Consider the following 22,232-nt stretch of genomic DNA (forward strand, 5'->3'; position numbering starts at 1 on the left):
AGGGTGTCGTAGAACCACTGAGGCTGGAAAAGGCGTTCAAGATCGTCAAGTCCGACCCTCGACTGGATAGCACCATACCCACCCAAGCGTAGCAGAGCGCCACAGTCTACTCGGGTTTTTTGACATTTCCTGGGGTGGTGGCTCCATCACCTCCCTGGGGAGCCTGTTCCAATGCTTAACCATTCTTCCAGGAGAGAATGTTATTTTGCTTCTGAAACGTCCATGTGTGTCATCAGATATTCCCCCCCCCCCCCACGGTTATAGATTTGTGTATCAAACCACGTTTTTACCTGTGGTTATGGCCAGCTGAAAGGTGAACTTACTACTAAAATAATCCCTTTTTTCTTCAAGTAATTTTCTAGCTAGGATTGTTGTTGTATTTTGGCAAAAGGCTCTGTACATTTTGATATACCAAAATAGTTACAGATAGCCAAAATAGCCTTTTGTGGTGATTTGGGAAAGGCGTACAACTACTGTCTGAAAACATTTCCATAAAATCTAATAAAATCTTCACAAGGTATTAACCTCTTATATTAGCATTTTATTCTTTAAGTATTGAAGCATTGCCATAATCCTCAAAAATACTAAAGTTTACTTAAGTAACTTAAAAGTAAACAATGAAATATTGTGTGGTTATATCTCAATGAAGGACCAAATTAGTACTGATGTAATCAAAAAAGATAAAGGCCTTAGTTTGTTACATGAATCATGAATCATGATATAAATGACCTTTGGAGTTCATGTACAGAAAATGTTTTAGATCTCATTTTTTTCTTTGTGTGTGTCTATTCTGCATGGTCAAGAATGTTACTGTGTTACTTGGCATTCTTTATTGAACAAACATTTCTGCTGGATATTTCTTAAAGGGAAATGCGATGCTGAAAGCTACTCAGCCAAAAAAAAAAAAAAAAGAGTAAAAGGCCTTTGCCAGATTCATTATTCTAAAATAATATCTATACAATGTGAAAATGAACAAAAAATTTAATTTCTTCTGAACTTTCATGGTGATTGACTGGCAGCTAATTTAACCAAAAAGCTGTTTGGAATTTGTATCCCTCACTCTCACTAATTACAACCCGCCATAAAAATGCTTGGTCCAGCTTTGGAGGACAGTTCCAGCTTTGTCCTAGGACAGATGGTAAGATTAGACTTTATCACATCTCACCATAACACCTTTTTGGGTTTATTTGAATCATGCTAGATTTGAGATCATCCATCAACTTCTTTTCTTTTTTATTATTTTTGTGATTTTAATATTTTTGTTATAGTAAATAATTAATTTTTTTTTTGCAAACCCAGCCAGTGCATGCGTCTCCTTCAGTATGGATGCAGGCTATCAACAGATTCTGCCTCCAGTTTCCTGCCTCCTTTGAGTTGTCTGGCCACTGTGTTATAAAAACACCCATTTATATACCTAGTTCTTAATTGTACCCAAATTAAGGTAAAGAGGAAAATCATACTGGCTGCAGGATCAGGCTCTCAGTTCTCACTCTCCTGTACAATATTAGGCCTCATGATACTGTGCAGAATGAACGTGGAATGTTTTGGAATACGATCTGAAATAATATCTCTGGCCTGATACATCAAAATTAATACCACTGAACTGACAAACTGTAAGCTTCAGAGTCTGGTAGACAGAAGCCCCAATCTTTTTTTTTTTTCCCCCCCCAGAAACAAGAAAGTGGTGGTGACAGGCAGGTGGGCTGACAAAATAAAGCTTTCTCTCTTTTTTTGGTATGGTTGTCAAATATAGACATGATACCTAAAAAAAGCCAGCATAAAATGGAGGAGAAGAAAAACTATAACATGGAGGAGAGGACAGAGTTCTGAGCTATAGAATTACAAAGGTAAAGAGACCAGGGCTTTAAAAAAGGGTTGTCACCTAAAATATATTAAAATGAACACATCGGGTATGATTGCACATTACAGCAATTTCTACTTCAACATCCCATTATCATTTATAGCCTATTGAAATCTATAAATTAACATCTAGCTTTAAAGGTGAAACAACTGCTCAAGAGTCATTGTAAGATTATGTAGTACATGTAACTCTCATCACAATTTCATCACAAAATTTATATTATCAAGTCCTCTACCCAGTCTCTCAGCTTGACATTTTTTCTTTCTTTTTCCCTCCAAGAAAGTTATGAGATGGATTCAGACGGGAAGATTGCTCTGAGATTTTACTAATTGTTTAGGGCATATACACATTTTAAAGAGCTGTTCCTTAAATTTTCCTAGAGAAATCTAACCTGTATATTGAATAAAGAAATTATGAAGGAAATGCATAAATATTGAATAATAATTAATGAGGGAAACCGATAACTCAGCCCATGTCAGATAGTAATTTTTACAGCTTGAGCTTTGTTACTTAGAACAAAATAGTTCAGCTGTTCAAAATGAAAGGAAATCATTAGCATCTCCGGGGGACTAATTCATAAAATTCAAACATTGGCAGAAGTATTTCTGAAAAGTCTCAGGTTAACATTTTTAAATCTGTGTATTGCTTTTCATAGACTTAAGGGACAGTAACATAAGATGATATTCTAACACCAGTTTTCTGCCAAATTATTACTGAATTCCAGGAGTTTCTTCCCCACATTTATGGAATGCTCCTTGAATTTTCTTTCAATTCAGTATCAAGCCTTCTTTATTATAAAATATGGTTTTCTGAATAAAATATTTTAAGCAGATCAAAACAGTAAAAATAAGTCACTATTTTCTACAATAATTATTTCTTGGTGGATTAATATCTTTAGAGACAGCATGATATCCATATACCTGACATGATCACAGAAATAAAGAAAAGGAGTCTGCATATGCCAGAAAGTCCAGGAAAATTTCTCTCATAATTGCAGGTACGAAAGTGCAGTATATTAAATAAAGCACTGCCTTGAACCAGGCAATTATGTGAATTATTTAATTGGTATGATTATTGTAGGCAGTCCTCATATCTGCTGAAAATGCAGTACTTGTCACATATTAAAAAGAAAATATTTGCTTTCAGAAATTTTTGGTATGTATTAATTTCAGTAAATGCATTGTTTGTCTAGACACAAGGACTATTCAATAAAACATGCTTTGTTTGCTTACAAATAGTTCAGATTAACAGTTAAAGAACTTAGCTTTTTATTTAAATGTGTGAAAACACTTGATTTATTTTGGTAATGTAAAACCTGTAGTAGTTGAATACATTTTTTACCAAGTATTTAATCTTTTTTGGTCTATTTAACATGAAAACCATTTTTTCTACTAAGAAGTATTTTTGGAGTTGAATGAGATTAATTTATTAAAAAAGAAGTAGGTCTTATCTATTTACCTTTTGATTAGCTTTATTCAACTTGCTTTTATCTTATATTTGTCAAAACTTAAAGCCTTCTGATTTTCCCTTCATACATGAAAAAAGCCAGATATTCCTAGGCTGTAGGAAAAATAAAAGAAAAAAATCTAGAGCTTTCACATTTTAATTTTTCTTTCAAACTATTGATATTTCAGTCCCTATTTAAATACTCGGGAACAGAGGCAACCAGAGAAGTACCACTGCTTAAAACATTAGAGTTCCTCTGATTTCTTACAATTCAGAAAAATCTTACATATTATAAAAGTTCCATTACCCCCTTATTTTATCAAAACACAAATCAAAATTCTAAAAATTTATCTGAATTTATATTTTATAATTTCTTGCCAAATAACAAAAAAACCACAGGGATAATTTGCATACTTTATGTCCGAGATCATGCAAAAAACTGAGTAATAAAAGAATGTAAAAATCTGTGGATGTGAGCCAGAGTCACTGTGATGTACTAGACAGTACATCCTCCAGGACTGCAGCTTTGTTGTTTTATGTGTTTTGACTTATATTGAAGTCCTTCTAATTAAATGAAAGACCTGCATTTACTGAATTTTCAGTCGGTCTCTTCCTTTCTTTTTCTTTCACAGAGAAATGAAGCTATGTAGCTCATAATGTGTTTGGTCTTTATTTGGATAAAACTCTGATGTCTTTCATTAAATTCGTGGAGGTTTACAAATGAGGCCTACATAGAACATGCTGCTTTTAATGTCAGATGGAGAAATACAAACATTCCTGCTGCTTTACTGGAATTACTGTTGTAATTCCACCTCTAGTCCTGTGTCACAGGTGAACAGTTTGTCATATTCACAAAAATACTAGGAACTGCTTTTTAGTTATTATATTGGTATTCTGTCCTTGTAAGCAACACCTATTGGAAGCAGGTCTTAAATGGAAATTTTTGCTCTTTTTCAAATGATCTGATATAATTTACAGATGCTTCAAAGTTGAGGCAGTTCTCAGATACAGATGTCACACATTCTACCCAAAGTTCTTTATTTCTAGCTTTATTTTGTAGTTTTATTGAGAAAAGTCTAATCTGTGTGTGAATTTTAACAGTAAGCCAAATATAATTGAAAATTGTTAATGTTTAAAGTAAGGCTTTTTACATGTTTATGCATGTGATGGTAAGATTGTAGCCTTGCTGGTGGAAACATGTAAGGAGGATATTATGCTCTATTGTCAAGAAGCATTCACAGTCTGTCACATTAGTGCTAGAGATGTGTGTAGAAGAGTAATTACTATAAGCTGACATCCAGGAAATGTAAGTAAAAAATAGATAAACCTCAAAGGAAAATTAAGCTGTGGAGCTCAGGTACTATTTGTCTCCAGATGTTTAATGTCATGACACTAAAATGTTATTTAGCATAGCACCTAATTTTTGTAAGTAAAATAATTTTGTATTTATATAACAGACAGAAATGTAATTTTCTTAGCTCTGCACTTATCAAATTAGATAAAAGCAGAATTCCAGGCAGTGAGTTATTATTGATCCAGTATTTAGAGGTATGTGATACAACATTTTTAATTCTCTTTATACAGTTCCACAGTATCAAGCAGCAAAAGCATTTAATTCTGCTAATGTAATAAACAGTTTTTATGTAAAAAACCCTTGTTGAAACAGATGTTGTAATATTGCAGCAAGAACAAGCACTACGTGGCATTTTTTGCTAGAATTAGAGCTGCTGCTTCATGAAAGTGTTTGATTCTGGTCAAAAAGCAAGGCATGCATGCCAAAATGATAGATGCCTTAAAAGAAGCTTTGATAGATAAAGTCCTGCAGACCTTGGCATTCACAGTTTCCTTTTGGCAAAAGTGAGGAATGGCTGAGTAATAGTTAGGAAACTGACTTACTTAAAATGGTTTATTGCATCTAAATATATTAGGGCTAGCTCTGCAGCTAGTGTGAATCAGCATATCTGCCTTCAAATTACTTATATTGCATTGTGTCAGCAGAGAATCTGGCCCATATCCATTATCTAGAGGGAATATCAACTACTACAAAGCATACTTATCTAACCAAAAGCAAACGTAGTGTACGTAGCTCATTGATGTTTCTTGTAACACTTATGTTAACCTTTATAGTGTGATAAAAATCTGGCACAGTTATGTATGGTTGCAAAGGATCTTGCTTTGATAATATCAACAATTATAAATTAGAACTATTGCTTTTAATGCTGCTTCAAATTACATTGATAAAAGCTTAACTTGATATTGATGAGAGGACTAGTAATTTAGGATCTTGCTGTTGCTCTAATTAACTTTACTGGGAGCAGAATGAGGCCTCTCCTCTGAAACAGATCTGCCTATCAAAGTAGTATGATATGTTTTGGGTTATTTCCTTTTTAAATTTTTTTAAAAATATTTGTAGTGTATTTTTTGTGTTCTCTTGCTGCATATATTTTTTATTTTGCAACAGCCACATTTTACAGAACCACTAAATTTAGAATCCTGGCTTTTATGTATTAACAAATGTGTTATTCAACTCGGTAAAATCACCCAGAGTGAATTCAGATACAGAGGCATCTGCAGAGTTCCAAGTTAAAAGTTCTAGTTGAAATGATGACCCTGTGAGACCCAGAGTAACATAACAAACCCTGATTCGCTCCTCATTTCTTTGGCTCAATTAATGAAAATTTAGTAGCTATCAGAATTTTGAGCAGTAAATACTGGGACTAAGAAGTATCTCAATCAGTGGATGTGATGCTACAACCATTAAACCTGTTCAGCAGATGCTCCAGCAATAACTTATGGGCTGTTTGAAGCATTGAAGTGCGTGGAATTTTACACATGCTGAATTGTCTGCATCATTTACACGACATCAAGTTTACCTCAGGCTGTGGAAATAGTTTTGCTCTTAAAAATATGGTTGTGGTTTCTGCTTGTTTTAATAGCAAATGACATTATGATCACTCTGAGAAAACAAAGGTGAATGCTTTGGTGACTTTAAATTTATTATACTGGCAACACCACTGAAAACTATGAGTGTCCATGCACTCTCTGTTTCATGCAAGATTTATTTGTTGTGAGAGAAAACCCTGATGGTTGGTTACTGAATTAGGTCAATAAGCAGTAGGATAGTGATAGGGGAGATTCTATTGCTCTTGGGGATTTAGGCTTCCTAGCACGACATTTAAATCAATAGGAATCATCAGCTACCCTAATCTGCCCATACCAAATAACACTGGGCCTAAGGTGGTGGAGAAAAATTGGAAGAGACCCTGAGAAATTGCTTTCTTTTCCCTGAAAAAATTAATGAAATGTATTGTGTAGGTTCTTATAAAGATGTTTATCATCTTTTCTGTTCCGCAATTTTATTAAAAATACAATTTTATTAAAAATACAATGTAATTTCTAAAGATAACACTAATTATAGTAATAATAATCGCTTGTTATTTATGCAGTCATAGAATTCAACTATTTTTGCAAATCCATCAGTGACCTGTCAAAATGTAGAGAAGAAAGCGGCACAAGGCAAGAAATTCCAATTACAGTATAAACAAAATGTTAAGATCCTGTCTTGCAGCTGCTGGTAGTAGTTAATACAGTGCTGATACAGTTAAAATGACAACAGAAAGACAGAGTTAAAGTTACACAGCTATGTACAATCAATATGAAGAAATTTAAGAATCCTCTATTTCGTAGGTTAAATAACACTCAATCAGTAATAATTCAAATTACTGATGATAAAAACCAGAACTTTATAAGTCCATCAAATGATGATGGTAATAAATCAATGATAAATCTGTGTTGTTTTCATATCCTATGCTTCTGCTGAGTACACAGGAATTTAAGGTGAATGTTTACTGCCATAGCAGCTCTTAGAAATCTGGGAAACAATGTTTTTCTAAAGGCAAATTTGTTTTCTTAATTTCTTAGTAGCAGTCAAATACAATTTAATTTTGGTCAGTTTTCTATATAAAATCCTGAATTACATTTGTTATCCAGGTGATAACAATTTTAGATAATATATTATCAATGGTGAGTCACTGAAAAAAACCTCTTCCCTCCTGTTGCTTTATGCTTATAATAAAACATAAGTAAACCCTTTATTTGTTTATATGGTTATGTTTTTTAAAAGGAGTCCTTGCAGACAAAAGACTGTATCTTAGACCAGTTTTCAAAATAAGCATGAGAAGCTGCCTTGAATTCCAGTGCATGCACACCCAGGAACATGTTAACCTTGGGGAACTACGTCAGCTTGTGGCAGATACTCACTGACGGCGTCATCCTGACTCTGTCAGCCAGGAAGTCTGCTTGCAGCACCTACATGGGATGTGTGTTTGTTCAGGCAAATGTTGTTGCCATTATACCATTTTTACAGCAATAAAGTTCCATTGAGGCCAATTAGGAACTACTAGAGTGGAGACGGAGCAACAAATTTCAAAATTTGATCCATCATTTCTTGGCTGTCAAACCCCCTGCCCATCTGCTCACATGGCAAGCAGCCCACTTGCAAGTAAGCTGGACCTTCCCTCTAAGAAATGAGTGACAGGGAAGAACAGTTTAGTTGGTCTCCAACAATGCAAACCATTTTTTTTCCTGCAGGAAACATGGTCCGGTATCTGAGAGCTGGACAGCATTTGCCTTCTTTCCCTTAATTATAATTTTTTGACATGTATGTTGCTAGAAATGGTTAAGCAACAGAGGAAAGAAAATCAGGGGTTTGCTGGTACTGCTTGCTGCCAAAAAGACAGGTTGTATTGGAACAGGTGCTTTGAAAATCTGTGAAAGCCAGCTGAAAGGTGTCAAAATGTGCATAACATGAACCAACGGTTCACAGACATTTTGTGTGAATTTGGTGTTGTATCAGGAAAGTTTAGAAGGAACCCTCAGCAGAGATTATCTGCCTTAGGAACAGCCAGCCAGCTTAACAGGCAGACCCTTGTCTGCTCGATCACAGCGTGCGTGATGCTCTCATGCAGGAGGGAGACAAAGGAAAGAAAAAATTTCCTTCTGTTACATTTATATACTTCATTACCTTGAATCATCAAATCAGGAAAAAAGAGATAATAATCTCTTCCTAAAATATGTTGAGATGATCATCTAGCCTAAAAATAAAAGTAGATCAATTGAAACTCTGTAAGCTGTGTTTGGGTGGGTGATTAGTTGCAGAGTGTGTGCAGGTAAAAGAAAGTGGAATGTGTGATCCTTTTTTATCCTACCGGTCAAACTAATGCCTGTGAGCCACACTTGTCCCTTGACCTTGTTAAATGTGGCCCACGTGTTGGAGGGAGTACAAGAAACTTTTCTGACACATTCCCTTCCCACATGTTTTTCCTGCAGTGTGCTACTGTAGATAGTTCTAAAACACATGGGACTACAAGTGGGTTCCCCATGTGCATTTAAAACCTAACAGAGCTACAACAGTCAAAACCACATGGGGATAGAAAAGGAGCATCAGGAAAAAAAAAAAGCTTTTTAACTATTTGTGTTCATGTTCTTCATGTGCTCAGAGAACACATGGGAGAGAAAGAGCAAGACAAAAAAGGCAAGGGAGAGCAAGAGAAGAAAGGAAGAGGAAGAAAGAAGCAGGCGGAAGCAAATAAAAAGGAGCAAAGCAAGATAGCATTGGAAAGGAAAAGGAGAAAAGACAAGTGAGAAAGGAGAAGGCATTGCAAGGAAATGACAGGAACTGACAGGGAAAAAAATCGTAGAGAAAATAATTTCACTGCTTGAAAGGATTAAACCAAATAAGCTTGCCTGTGCTTTTCATTTCAGCTTTATAGTTTGTGTGCATGTTTAGTTTTAACAAATGTAAGAAGAGGCATCCTGTGTACATTCCCCCATGTCATCCCCCCGTTGATTTTGCCTCCCAATGCTGCATCTTTGTTTCTGCTTTTGCTTTCTGTCTCATTCCGTCTCTTGCTTACCCCTCCCCTTTTTCTCTTCCCTGCCTCTCACAGGCAATGAATGAGATGTAGCATATCATTGTATTAGCAGGGCCAGGTTTTTCCTGAACTTGCCTTAAAAATGGAATGCCAGTATGTTATTCTTTCAGCCTTCCCCCCACCCCCCCCTCCAGACTCAGTGGAGACAGCCTGAAATCCTGAACAGAAACCTAAGTGAGCATATGAGTGAAATGTGACTTTTGCTCCCTGTCAGTTATGGGATATGGTCATAGTCTTGATTTCAAGGAGCTTTACAAGAGGTCAGTGCTGAGAAATTTTTCACTTTCTTGGTGACGTCAAAGAGGAACAAATAAACTATCTCCCATCTTCCTCTCTCATGCTTGTGGACACACATTTGCATGTGCAGCCTCTCCTCTGGACATCTTGAGTTGTACTACTCTCTGTGTGCTTCACTTACCCTGTAAGCTGTCATTGGGAAAGACAGTTTTGTGTATTACATAGTAAATCTAAGTACTCTCACAGAAATATATAAATATTATGTTATCTAATATGATACATTTGGTTTAATTTGAATTGGAATGAAAATTAAATAGCTTTGCATCATTTTTTCATTATATTATCATTGGCTAGCCTTTTGTGTTATCTCAGAATTTTTTCTTTGATTTGGGGAAGAAGATGATGCTGAGATTTGGCATTGCATTTAGATTTATGATTTTTATCTTTATAAGCAAAGGAAGAGTCTTTAAATATACATGTCCTCTGGTTTTGTCCTCTGGATCTTAACACTCTATTTTTCTATTTCTGGTTGTTGACCCTTTTTAGCTATATGCCAGGATCTCAAGGTTTCCAAACGAAAACCAGGAGCTCAGGAGGATGAACAGCTTTCAGGAAACGGTCAAGAGCTCTCAGGGTGCAATTCTAAAGGTCATTTGTTATCACATCTGTTCCTGTCAAGGCTCCTCTCTGAGGCAAAGCCCATCTGAGAGGCTGGAAACCCTGGGAGGTTCTGTGGTAGGATTTTCTCTCTCATGCTGTATGATGAGACTGAAAAGAGTGCATTCATCTGTGGAGTTCTCCCAGTGTCAGGGAAAGCTGTCAGAAACCTTTTCCCCCTGCCCTGTTTCACTGTGACCTTCATTTCCCAGCCAGTGGCCTGAGCCTAAGTGCAAAACCCTCTCAGTCAATATTAGGATTTGTCTGATTTCCCCTGGTTCTCTTAAGGCAGAGTAAAACTGGAAACCACCAATTGGCAGAAAGTCCGAGATTTTTTGGATGTGGCTGTGAGGAATGAGAGTCAGAGGAGAAGGGGAGAATGCTGGCATTGAATGAGTAGCCCAGGATGAGTGCTGGGGATAGCTTTGCTAGCCTTGGAACTTCTCAGTGCTGGAAGTTGTTCACTGCATGGAAGTTACAGAGCTGGTTAGACTGGGCAAGTCATGCTGCTCAGGCTTGGAGGTAGAGTCCTGCTCGGTGCTTCCCACCATTCACTCACATCACTAGGATCACTGTGCCACATCATACTAGAAAAATGCCAGAAGTGTTTTGTATATAAAATGGGGACCAGCATGCATTTTATAGCAGTAACCCAATCATTTAAGCTGAGATATTATTGTGATATTGTACTACTAAAAAAGAAAAAAAAAAAAAGAGGCAGAATTTAGAATATCCTGTATTATCTAGTGGCATTCCTGTATTATTCTAGTAGAATATCCTGTATTATCTGGGCTGCTATCTAGTACAGTTTTTAAACAATAAGTGAGTATAGTAAAATACCTGATTAACTGAAGCAGTGTTCTCATATCGGGTAGGTAATATCAGGTAGGTTTTAAAATGTAAGCACATTCCAGAGTACTTGTTCACTTATTCTGTTATTTACAGGACTGTATTAGACTGATATTATCAGACAAAGCATCTCCTAGAACAATCTGATAATGGATCTATGTAGGTGTCCCATTTATTGGCCAGACTGCTTTAAATAACTAAACTATTATATGTCTCTGTTCATATTTTGGAGAACAAATTTTTCTGTAAATTAAAGGAAGTGAAGATATAGTAGCTTAAAGCATAACCCATTTTTAAGCATAAATAAATTCAAACAGATTCTTTACACATTCTGAAATGTCAGTAAATTTTTAATGTCTCTCTTGCTCTATTGAGGTGAACAAGTTAGGTAGCAGTGGTACTTTGTGGAAGAGGCTTTTGTCCTTGTTTACAATGAGGAGGTATTCCAGAACTGTTCCACATTGTATCTTACATAGCAGACAGAGGATAAAAAATGGTGCGTTCTGCATCTGTCACTATTCTGCATCTGTCACTCAAAGAAAATTCCCCTTTCCCTTTTTGGGAAAGTTGCCTAGGGATGATGAGATATGACTGATAGCAATTATCCATATTTAGGCAACTAGAAGATTGTGACAACATTAGCAAGAGTAAGGGAATGCAGACAAAGTCAAAACATCTGTTATGGTAACTTCAACTTACTCAATTATTTCTAGTTGTTGTGGTGTCATAGCTTACATTGCTACATCATCTTGCCCTAAAAGTATACATCTATCTTTGAAATTCAGCTCTAACTCTAAATTATTTGCTTTGCACCTCATATAATACAATTCATAGTCTGACACACAGCAGTTGATCTTTGTGTTGGGTTTGCTTGGACAGGTTTTTGTAGTGAGAGGGCTATGGGGGATTTCTTTGAGAAGATGCCAGAAGCTTTCTCCACGTTCAACAGAACCAATGCCAGCCAGCTCCAAGACAGACTTGCCCCTGGCCAGGGCCAAGCCTGTGGGGGATGGTGGTCGAGCCTCTGGGACAACATACTTAAGAAGGGGGAAGAAATCCTGAGCAACTTCACGTGGAGAGAGGAGTGGAATATGTGAGAGAAACAACTCTGCAGACACCAAGATCAGTGAAGAAAGAAGGTGGAGAAGGAGCTCCAGGTGTGGGAGCAGAGATTCCCTTGGGGTGAAGGCTGCAGTGGTCCAAGGTGGAGCAGAGATCCACATGCAGCCCACAGAGGTCCCCACGCTGGAGCAGGCAAGTGCCCAAAGGAGGCTGTGACCTTCTCGGATGCCCAGCCTGGAGCAGGCTCCTGGCAGGACCTGTGACTCTCTGAGAGAGAACTCCACACTGGAGCAGGTTTGCTGGCAGGACTTGTGAGCCCTCAGGGATCCACACTGAAGCAGCTGGTTCCTGAAGGACTGTGCCTTGTGGAAGGGACCCCTGCTCTGGAGGCTTGGGAAGAACCACAGCCCATGAGAAAGACTGGAGAAGCTGGAGAAATTGGTAAGGACTGTCTCCCACCGCAGGAACCCCATGCTGGAGCAGGGAGGAGTGTGAGTTCTCCTCCTGAGGAGAAAGGACCAGCAAAGAAAATGTGATGAATTGACCACAGCCTCCATTCTCTATGCCCCTGTGCAGGGGGAAGGAGGAGGTAGAGAAAATGAGGAGTGAAATTGAGCCTGGGAAGAAGGGAAGGGTGGGGAGAACAAATTTTAAGATTTAGCTTTTATTTTCTCATTACCCTGCTCTGACTTGCTTGGTAATAAATTAAACTAATTTTCCCAAGTCAAGTCAATTTTGCCCGTGATGGTAACTGGTGACTGGTCTCTCCATGTCCTTATCTCAATCCATGAACCTTTTGTTATATTCCCCTCCCTTGTCCAGCTGAGGAGGAGAGTGATAGAGTGGGTGGGCACCTGGCATCCAGCCAGGGTCAACCCACTACAATCTTTAGACACTAATTATACAAGTAAGAGATCTTCTTCTTGGTAGATTGCAAAGTGTGTTGGATTTTATCCCTGATTATGATAATAATTTGATTTGCCTCAACATAGCTATTAAATAGTTACAGAGAGATTGATTGTAGTGTTAGGAAGATTTTACATTTAATGGTTTTATGAGAGAGATTCAGAATATAAACAGGTTTCATGATTGTTCTTAACTGGAATGTCTGAATATATACCCTTCCATCTCTACAACACTCAGCTTGCCTGGCAGAATAGTGATTTCTTTGATTTTCCAGCCCTTCCTATCACAACACGTTGCTGTATTGCTAGGACTACAACAATGAGGACATGGTTATATAAACCACAGGAGACAAATGCCCAGAATAAAGCACTATAATAAATGAAAAAAGGTGCAATGTGTTATGAGCCTGATCCTGTTGCATGATAGATCTCAGCCAGAAGATTTCATTCTGTAAAGTTCAGAGAGGATCAGTCCCATGATGTCTGCTAGGAAATGTGGGTATTAATTCTGATTCTGCCTCTTTTACCAGTGAATCCACTAATTAGCAGCAAGACATGGTGCTGGTAACTTATAGCTGCTGTGTAGCTTGAACATAGGAGCATCTGCAGTGTCTGTGCGTGGGCTGCCAAGTCCCATTGCACGTCCTCTGTTCACTCACCCTGCCTGCTAGAATAACATGTTATGATACTGGACTTCCAAAGAATATATTAACTTCCTGACTCTCTATAGTAATACCCTACAGCTGGTTCAAATAAACATTCCAAGCCAGTGCATTTTTCATCTTGAAAAAAACAGCAATCCCAAAGAAGTTTTGTATTTATTCAATGCTTACTGTCATTGCCTTTGACACCAAGAACAAAATTAATAGTTAAAAAAAATTGGAGTTACTCTCTAGGCCTTTGCATTGATTCTCTTTTGTTGTTCTTCATTTATTTTGTTGACCATTGCCATCAAAAAGAGAGGAAAAACTGCTCATGGCATTAATTTTCTTGAGTCATTGCACTGTTCTGTCTTACTAAAACTTTATTGTGTTTTTTTTTAGACTTTGAATAAAATGTAACTATTTTTATCTGAACCAGAATACATTTAAAGAATTCAGATTTCTTTCGACTTTACCTATCTTTTGTGAAAAATCACTGACATTGATACAGAAACCAGGTAATTAATATGTCTAATTAAACTTTTGTATACTATTAAAAGTATGTTAATCTGTTTCTTTAATGATTCCATTGTCAGTTCATCTCTTAAGGCTTTTATTAAAAAAGCTGTTGAAACATGACCGAGATGGTAGGCCAAGTCATCATGTCAATAAAGGATATTTTGGCTGGATAAGGACTGTGAGTTTGGTCATATTTGATTACACGATTTTTGCAGTTAAATTGTTGTGGATGCACTGGATTTTGGCTTCAGAAAGAGTACACATGATTAAATAAAGAAAGATTTTGCTCCAAATATTATTCATCCACAACATACTAATTCCCACCAGAGAAAATGAAATATATCACGGCCTACAGATCTCCTATTTCTATTTCACACTGCCATTTATTAAGTAATTTCCTCAAGAAAATGCTTCGATAACCCAGGCTTCTGATATGGTTTCTTGTAATCTAAGCTGTAATTATAGAAAAACGTATGGATAGAATTATGGAAAATATGGTGCATGTCCATCCTTTTCTTTGGGCTAATTATGAAGAAAAATATTTCTATTTCCAGTAAGTTGTGGAACAATCAGAGTTATTCAAATACATGCGATACCCAGTTGTAAGAAGTTTTCAAAAGCTGGACATTAGTGTTGATCTCTCATCCAAATGGCAGCAATCTAAGTGGGAATGTGTCCCTGATTTCAATGGGAGCAGGAGTGGGTGTTAGTTTTTCATTGTTTTACAACACACGAAGAAGGCAATTGTGTATGCAAGACTTACAGTGATGTCAGATCTACATTTTTATATGGTTTGTTACAGTCTGTGAATAACTGGACTGTATGGATATAAATCTGTCTTTGATTAAGATAGATTATTCTGGTGTCCTGTTATAAGATTATTTTACATTAACGGAGTTATCATTGACAAGTACAGAACCATTCTGATTTATAGTACTTTCTGAAAAATGTACACATCTGTGAAAAACGCCAACCTACGTCTGGAATTAAGGGTTAGATGCATGTTCTTTTTATTCTGCCTTTGCAGAAAGAAAAACTATTTGCCTGTTACTGGTTCACATAGTCAACGTAAATTTGCTTTTCTCAGACATCTTTACAGAATTTACAGATAAGGTTTTACGACTGGAAGCAAGGGAGTATTGTAAAACTGCAGTATTAGACAAAGTACATAAGAACATTCTGAACCCCCAAATGCTATATTAAGGTCACACACGTTTTAAATTAGGATCCTCTGTTCTCACTCATAAATGTCTCAAACTTTCAACTTCTGATCTGAAACTTTTGGTGGCTGAATATTGTAACAGTAGCCACTGGAATTAGTAGATACTGACCCTTGTGCCATATGATGAGCTGTATGTAATTGTTCATGACCCTGGCCAGGTTCATGTGACTGAAGCGAAGGAATTAAAGTTAGCCTGTCACTGGAGCTCCTGCAGGCTGGAACTTTATAATGCAGGTAAAGGTGACTGGGTTTTGAGTTAGTCTGTCAATATAAAATACACTTACATCAGGAATATTAATAGATTTAAACAAACTTCTTCCCATTCACCTGACATCAATCATATTCATAAGCATGAGGAAAGCAAAACATAGCTCAGTCACACTGGCTTCAAAATGTGTGGTTGTTACCAGCGAATGCCTGAGCATTTCTCTTTTATGTTTTCAGCTCAGATTTTTTAAAATTATTTTTGGTATTGTTTCTTTGTTGTTTTTCTTTTGTTCTTACTATCTGCAAGACATGTTACATGACAAGCGCTGAGCATCTATTTATGTGGAGCATTCTAGGAAATGGAGAGTTATAAATATGTATGTCTGATGATAATATGGAACTCTGACAAAGACACTCCTGCCTGTGTTTTTTGGAATTGACAATACAAAGCTATGTTTTATTGAAATAATGATAAAAATAACATTCTAAAAATGTACTAGTTACTGAAATAGTCAAATATACAAAAATGTTTTTAGTCTCAGGTAGAAAAGCTCCTCTTTGAAATATTTGCAGAAAAATATTCCTGCATCTCCCTATCCCCCAAGATCTGTTTTCTGCAAAGCTCTTTAAGTGTGAGAGAGGATAGAGTTTCCCAACAGTTTATTGCTAGATTTACAGTGCTGGCGACAAAGCCATTCTTAAAAAATGGCATAGACTTCTCCCAGGAATCGATCTCTGGTTGGGTTAATGGATTATATGGGCCAGACTATGCCTGTGACTACTCCTTACTCAGTAACACTGCTGAAAATGCATGTGAGATCCAGTCTGGTGAGAGAGAGCTTCTGGGAGCCCAGCACCCTGACCCTCTGGATAACCTCTGCAATGGAGCAAGAACACGTCAGGGTCGTGCTTCTCCAGTGACACAGCAGCAGCAAGAACAGCCTTCCTAAAGCCAGCCATGTCCCTCCATTGGTCTGATTATGGAAAGATTGACCCTCTTGCAATTACCCCTAACCTGTGTAGTTTGAAACAACCATCGTCAAGACGCTCGTGGAAGGCTAATTGTTCAGCTGTGTGCTTTGATTTTATTGATTAGATTTTATCAGGTTATCCATTGTCCCTTACATGGCATGTTAGATGAAATTGGCAGGATGTAAAACCGACATTTTGGAACTCATATTTATATATTATTTTAAATAATTCTCAGAAGACCTCTGCCATGGCAAAAGGCAAAAATTCGCTGAAATGATTTGGCGCATTAAATTGGGTGGGATATTTTTGTCCCGACTGACTACAATAAGATCATTGTGTCCCAGAGTCTTTATCATACCACATAATTGATTTATGGAACCTTGCTGCTGTGGGCAGCTGGATCTCACTGCCATTGATCCTGGTGGCAAAATCCCCTTTTTGTTGTCTTTGTCAGAATTGGGACTGGGCTTCCCAGTGCCTGCAGCATAGAAATTGGGTGGCTCCTCGGAGTCACTGTGGGTGTACAGTGATTTCTCACTCTTCTTTGTCTCAAAGAGCTTCATTGAGGGCTGCTGCACGGCAGTGAAACTAACACAGCTCAGAGCGTGAGAAAAGCACACTGAAACTGTACAGATTCACTTCTGAAATTTAAATCCCTTAAAAAAGGTGGCAAGATTGCAGCTGTCAGTTCTGGCATGTCTCTTGGGTTGGTCATTGCCTTTGAAGTGACCCTGGCCTCAGATCAGGGGAGCTTGCTTTGATTACTCAGTGGTGGCCAGGTGAGATGGGTGGTGCCAGATGGAGAAGAATGGGAAGAAGCCCTGATGCTGTGGCCTCCATGGGGATGGTCGGGGTGTGCTCTGGAGCTGGCTGAAGGCCAAGCTCTCAGGATGGCCATTTTGGCCTGGTGGGTGGGTACTGGTGGCACTGCAGGCTGGCTGGGGTGTGGCTCCCCCAGGAGAGTCCCAGGGTGGTGACTGTCAGGGCGTGTTCCCAATGGGGACCAGCAGCTCCATGTGCAGGGCTCGGCCGTGCAGGCAGCTCGTTGCAGCTTTTTTATGAGCAAAGCACAAAAGCGTGTGAAATCCAAATCCTTTGCTGTCCCTCCAGCTTAGAGGTTCTATTTGAAAAACAATTACACAAAATGCCACCTAAGGCAAATTGTATAAAATTTAAATAAAGGGTACAGTGATATAGCCTCAAATTTCATGTCGGTAGGAAGTTTTAAAATCCTCAGCCTTCCAGAATTCCTGTGGTTCAGTGCTTGGTCACTAGGGGAGAAAGTACAGTAATCCTGCACAGAAATAAATGTTCCTGTTTGCTTTCAAATAATTGCATTTATTTACATCAGCTTAACCTCCATTTAAAATGTCATGTATATCTCAGCTAGATTAGTGCATGTGAAAAAAATAGCCTCTGTGGGAAGTGTTTTGAGTAAGCAATTTGTTTTGCTTGTAATTAATGGATTCTTACCTAAAGTACGAGTTATAAATAAAAATAAACTAACAGTGAGTGGTAGTTTGCTGCTGTCATTCAAATAGTGGACAGTTGGGTAATTACAGACCATCAAAGAACTGCTGCACTGCTGATTATTATCTTTTAAGAATTTGCCAGCCTTTCATCGTTCAAAAGAAACTTGCATTGAAGTCTTTAAATATATGCTATTAATAAAATAAACCTATTAAGTGGTGTGATGGTTGGTATTTACAGCTCACACAGGGGAACGAGTCACCTTTCCTTTGTTGCTTTGTCTGTTACAGAATACCACATTGTGAAATTGGCAGCCAAATCTCATTTAGCCACGTGTATCCCTGTCAGTACCGGGGGCTTCGTTCGGCAAACGCGGAAGCAGCTTGGCTCAGATGAGAAGCTTTGGAGCAGAGTTGGACTGTACCTCTGGAGAAAGTTACTTGAGTGTTTGTAAGGCCAGATCCTGAAAATGTCAGGAAATCCAAGCGTGTGAAACTCGTGTGCAAACTTTGAACTGAAACCAAAAATCATCAGAGAGGAAGATGTAGCCATAGTTGCATCTGCTCCGAAAAAGAAATGCATATAACTTCTATCTCATTTTATACATACATTTATGCCATGTGTTGCTAAGATTTCTTATTTAAAAACCCTAATGAGTAATATCTTAATATGTATTTACAGAATTTAATTTTCAAAACTAAGCTAGATGCAAGACACAGAATTATTTTTCACAGTTGCAACTCCACTTACCTAATATCAAAATGATCCAAACATACTTTTCTATGGTAATTTTAGTTAAAAGCTGGACTTAGGATGGAAATGATGATGGATATCCCTTTTCCTCACAGAAGTAAATAGATGTATTTAATACATCCAAGACTATGATCCTTGTATTGACTAGAAGTAACATTTGAAGCATGATATTGAAAGACATGTTGATGCACACCGTGGTGCTGGAGACAGTGAAATTTCTGTGTTGGGGAGGAGGGGACAGCAGGGCTGGCTGTGATAGGTCTCCATCAGAAGTGCTGCAGAGCTCTCAGAGCATGTCAGCATTCAGCACTGCTGTGCTCATCTGCCTACGAGCCCTGCACAGGCAGCAGACTCCTTGTCTCCAGCAAGGAGGCATCCCCCACCTAAGCTGATCTATGTGGTGTGTCTGCCTGTTTATCTCGTGTTTATATCAGAATAAAAGAGTCACTCCTGCATCTTCCATTCAGAATACTTGAGTGCTTCCATTCAGTAATAGAATCAAGAGATTGGATTACTCATCTCAGTAACATTGCCAGGATGGGGATTGTAAACATCTGTAAACAGAGCACTGAAATTATAAGTAATATAAAACAAATGCTAAATATTGTACTCTTTCGTTGCTTTCATTGAGCCAGACTCTAATAATCATTAAGGCATGTAAAAAGATATAGAGATATATGGCTTATATGAAAGGTCAGTTGCAGTCCACAGTTATTTTGAATTCATTGAATTGTTTTTAGCAGGCATATCTCTATGCAGCATAATCTCTTGCCCATTTTCAGCAAAACATGCCTAAATCCATCATACATGAAAACAGAGCTGGAGGAAGAGGAAATGAACAATTTTCTAATTTATGCAATTTAAGAGAAATATGGGGGGGGTCTTTAATGACCATTAGCTGATGAAATACAAATTATCTGTACCTACCAAGCTGCAAAAGCCTGTTGAAGATGGCAGAAATGCTGCTTTAAAGGCTACTGTAGTCTTGAGAGATTAGTTTTGTTATAAATCTGCTTGTGTGTCATTGAATTGGATACTGTGATTTGTAAAAGAGCATAAATACAATTTTTATCATTTATATCATCATTCTTTTTCATGTGGTTTTGCTTGATGGTTTGGCCTAATATTTTAACATGCTCTAAAAAAATCCTGAGTTAAAAAATGAAAGAATTTCAGAAAATAATCTGTCTTAAATTTGCTTGAGAATTTAATTGAGAGTGATTTTAACATTACAATTTTGTTGACTATCTTAGTTTAAAAAAAAGATTGGAAATTTCCAAGTATACTGACAGACTCAAGTACACCTGTGGGAGTTTTTTGAGGGGTGGGTTTGGGGTGGATTTTTTTTTTTTTAATAAACTGCAAAAAAGAAAAAAGGTTCAACCTCTGAGAATCTGGAAATGCCAATCACATGAATACATGAGGAAAGCAACTGTTAAAGGGCTCTGAGTGTTAGCAGAATTTTCTGAAGCTAGTTAATGTGGTAATGACAGGAGTAGGAGGGCTATTAGTCTTAGAAATATGCTGGGCACCATCAGGCGTTCTTTACATTCTGTATTTACACTTAGGTAGTTAGTTGTGGAAGCTGAACCAAGTGAATTAGCAGAGAGTGTGGAAATACAGCAAAAGCTAATGGTCCTACACTTACAGCTTGGCTGCGTGGAAAATTGAAAATGCTGGATTTTGCTCTTTTGAAAAACTGTAACAAGTTGTGATGCTGGATCATTAGGAGTCTCCTCAGTAGCAACTTGGATGTTTGTTAATATGGTCTTTCTTCATGAAGTAGAATTAAAAATATTTGAAATAATGGTTTGGAGACAGTAAATAATTGCAAAACAAACCCGTGGAAATCTAGAAAGGCTTTTCTGTAAGGAAAGAAAAGTGAGAAAGGAGAAGGGGAAAGGAATCATTTTAGACCTTTCAGGCCTAGATGGTTCCTGGGCGGCTGAAATGACGAGATTTAATGCGTTGTCTGACTATTCTTGGGCTTATTGTTAGGGCCTTACATCACAGCCTCGAGGAGCAGGAGGAACTTTGGTACTGTCAGAATGTGCTGCTGTGCACAGCTTGTACTTCCTTTTCCTGGGAGGGTTTATGCTGTGTGTGAGGGACAGTGTTCTCCATAGCAGGAGAGATGTCTGAATGGAAGATCCCTTCCCCCAGGGGTGGCACATCTCACTAAATGTTCTGGTCACTTGAGCCAGGGGCATTTTGACCAAAATGTGTTAAACCTTGGAGATGTGACCTCTTCTATTCCTTTTTTTATTAAATAGCTCATGTGTTTTTGTTTTAGGGACAATTTTTCATCCTATTCACACTTAGTGAACTGCATGCATGTGGAAAAGGAGAGAGGAATTATCTTGTGTAAGCTTCTGAAATAATTGTTAGTGTAGTCTAATATTAGTTGTAATAAAGCCCTTCTGAAGTTGCTCATGGCAAAGAAAATGGCAAAAAAGGAAAGTGGTTCCTCATTACACTCTTGCACTGTCTTACCTTCTATGGACCACCTTAGCTATATTAAATGTCTAAACAACAGTCTTTGTGCACTGTATTCATACTTTTAGACATCCATCATGCTTTTATTTTACCTTTCTTTTTCTTGGCAGATGATGCTATAGGGAATTAAGATAAAGTGCAATCATCTGTCCAGCTTCTTTCCTATAGCCATATTGTATATTATATTCTCAGACCCCACAGTGTTCTGCAGGAGATTATCCAAGAAATGATAAATCCTCAGTAGGAGCCATCAAAGCATCATTGCCAGTTTGTAGCCGCCAAGAAGACCCTCACATCTCTTTCACGCTCACTGCATTATTGATTAGCCTGTGAAATACTGAGGCTCTATTGATTGCAAATATTTAGGGATGAAAAGGGAAACATTGTCCTCAAAGACACTTGCAGTCTTCTCTCCTCTGTTAGAGATCTTTCTTACCTTGTATTTCTCTGTCTGTCTTCTTACCTTTATGTACAGGAGGCTGATGTGCTCACCCCGGGGCACTGGGCAGGTGGGCAAACAGCTGCCTCACCCTGCTGGGGCCAGCAGCCACCACAAACCTGACAGAGGAAAACGAAGGACAGCGCCTGCATAAAGACTGCTTGATTGCTTTTGCACACACACATGCATCTTGACAGAAATTATAGGAGGCAAAACCCATTTCCTGTTTGTCTATCTCTTAATTCATTTGTTGGGGTGGGTCTAGCAAAACAAGCACATTTGTATTTAAAAATTACCTTGATGATCCAGGCCATGAAGTCTGAAGCAGTCTTGCCTAAGATAGCCCATATTCTGATATTCTAGTCCCATCAGACAGCAGAGCTGCTGAAATCCCAGTGCATTCTCCCTGGAGTCTCAGGGGTTCTCCTAATCCAGTTACAGGAACCCTGTGCAGACAAGCTAAAATACAAGACCTGAGAAAAATCTTAGCTTGTGGATCCATTTGGGTGAGAGCTGAAAAGGGACTTTGCAAAGGCAGAGCAGTAAAATAAACAACAAAGCAA

This window comes from Haemorhous mexicanus, chromosome 1, assembly GCF_027477595.1.
Source record: "Haemorhous mexicanus isolate bHaeMex1 chromosome 1, bHaeMex1.pri, whole genome shotgun sequence".
Taxonomy (NCBI): domain Eukaryota; kingdom Metazoa; phylum Chordata; class Aves; order Passeriformes; family Fringillidae; genus Haemorhous; species Haemorhous mexicanus.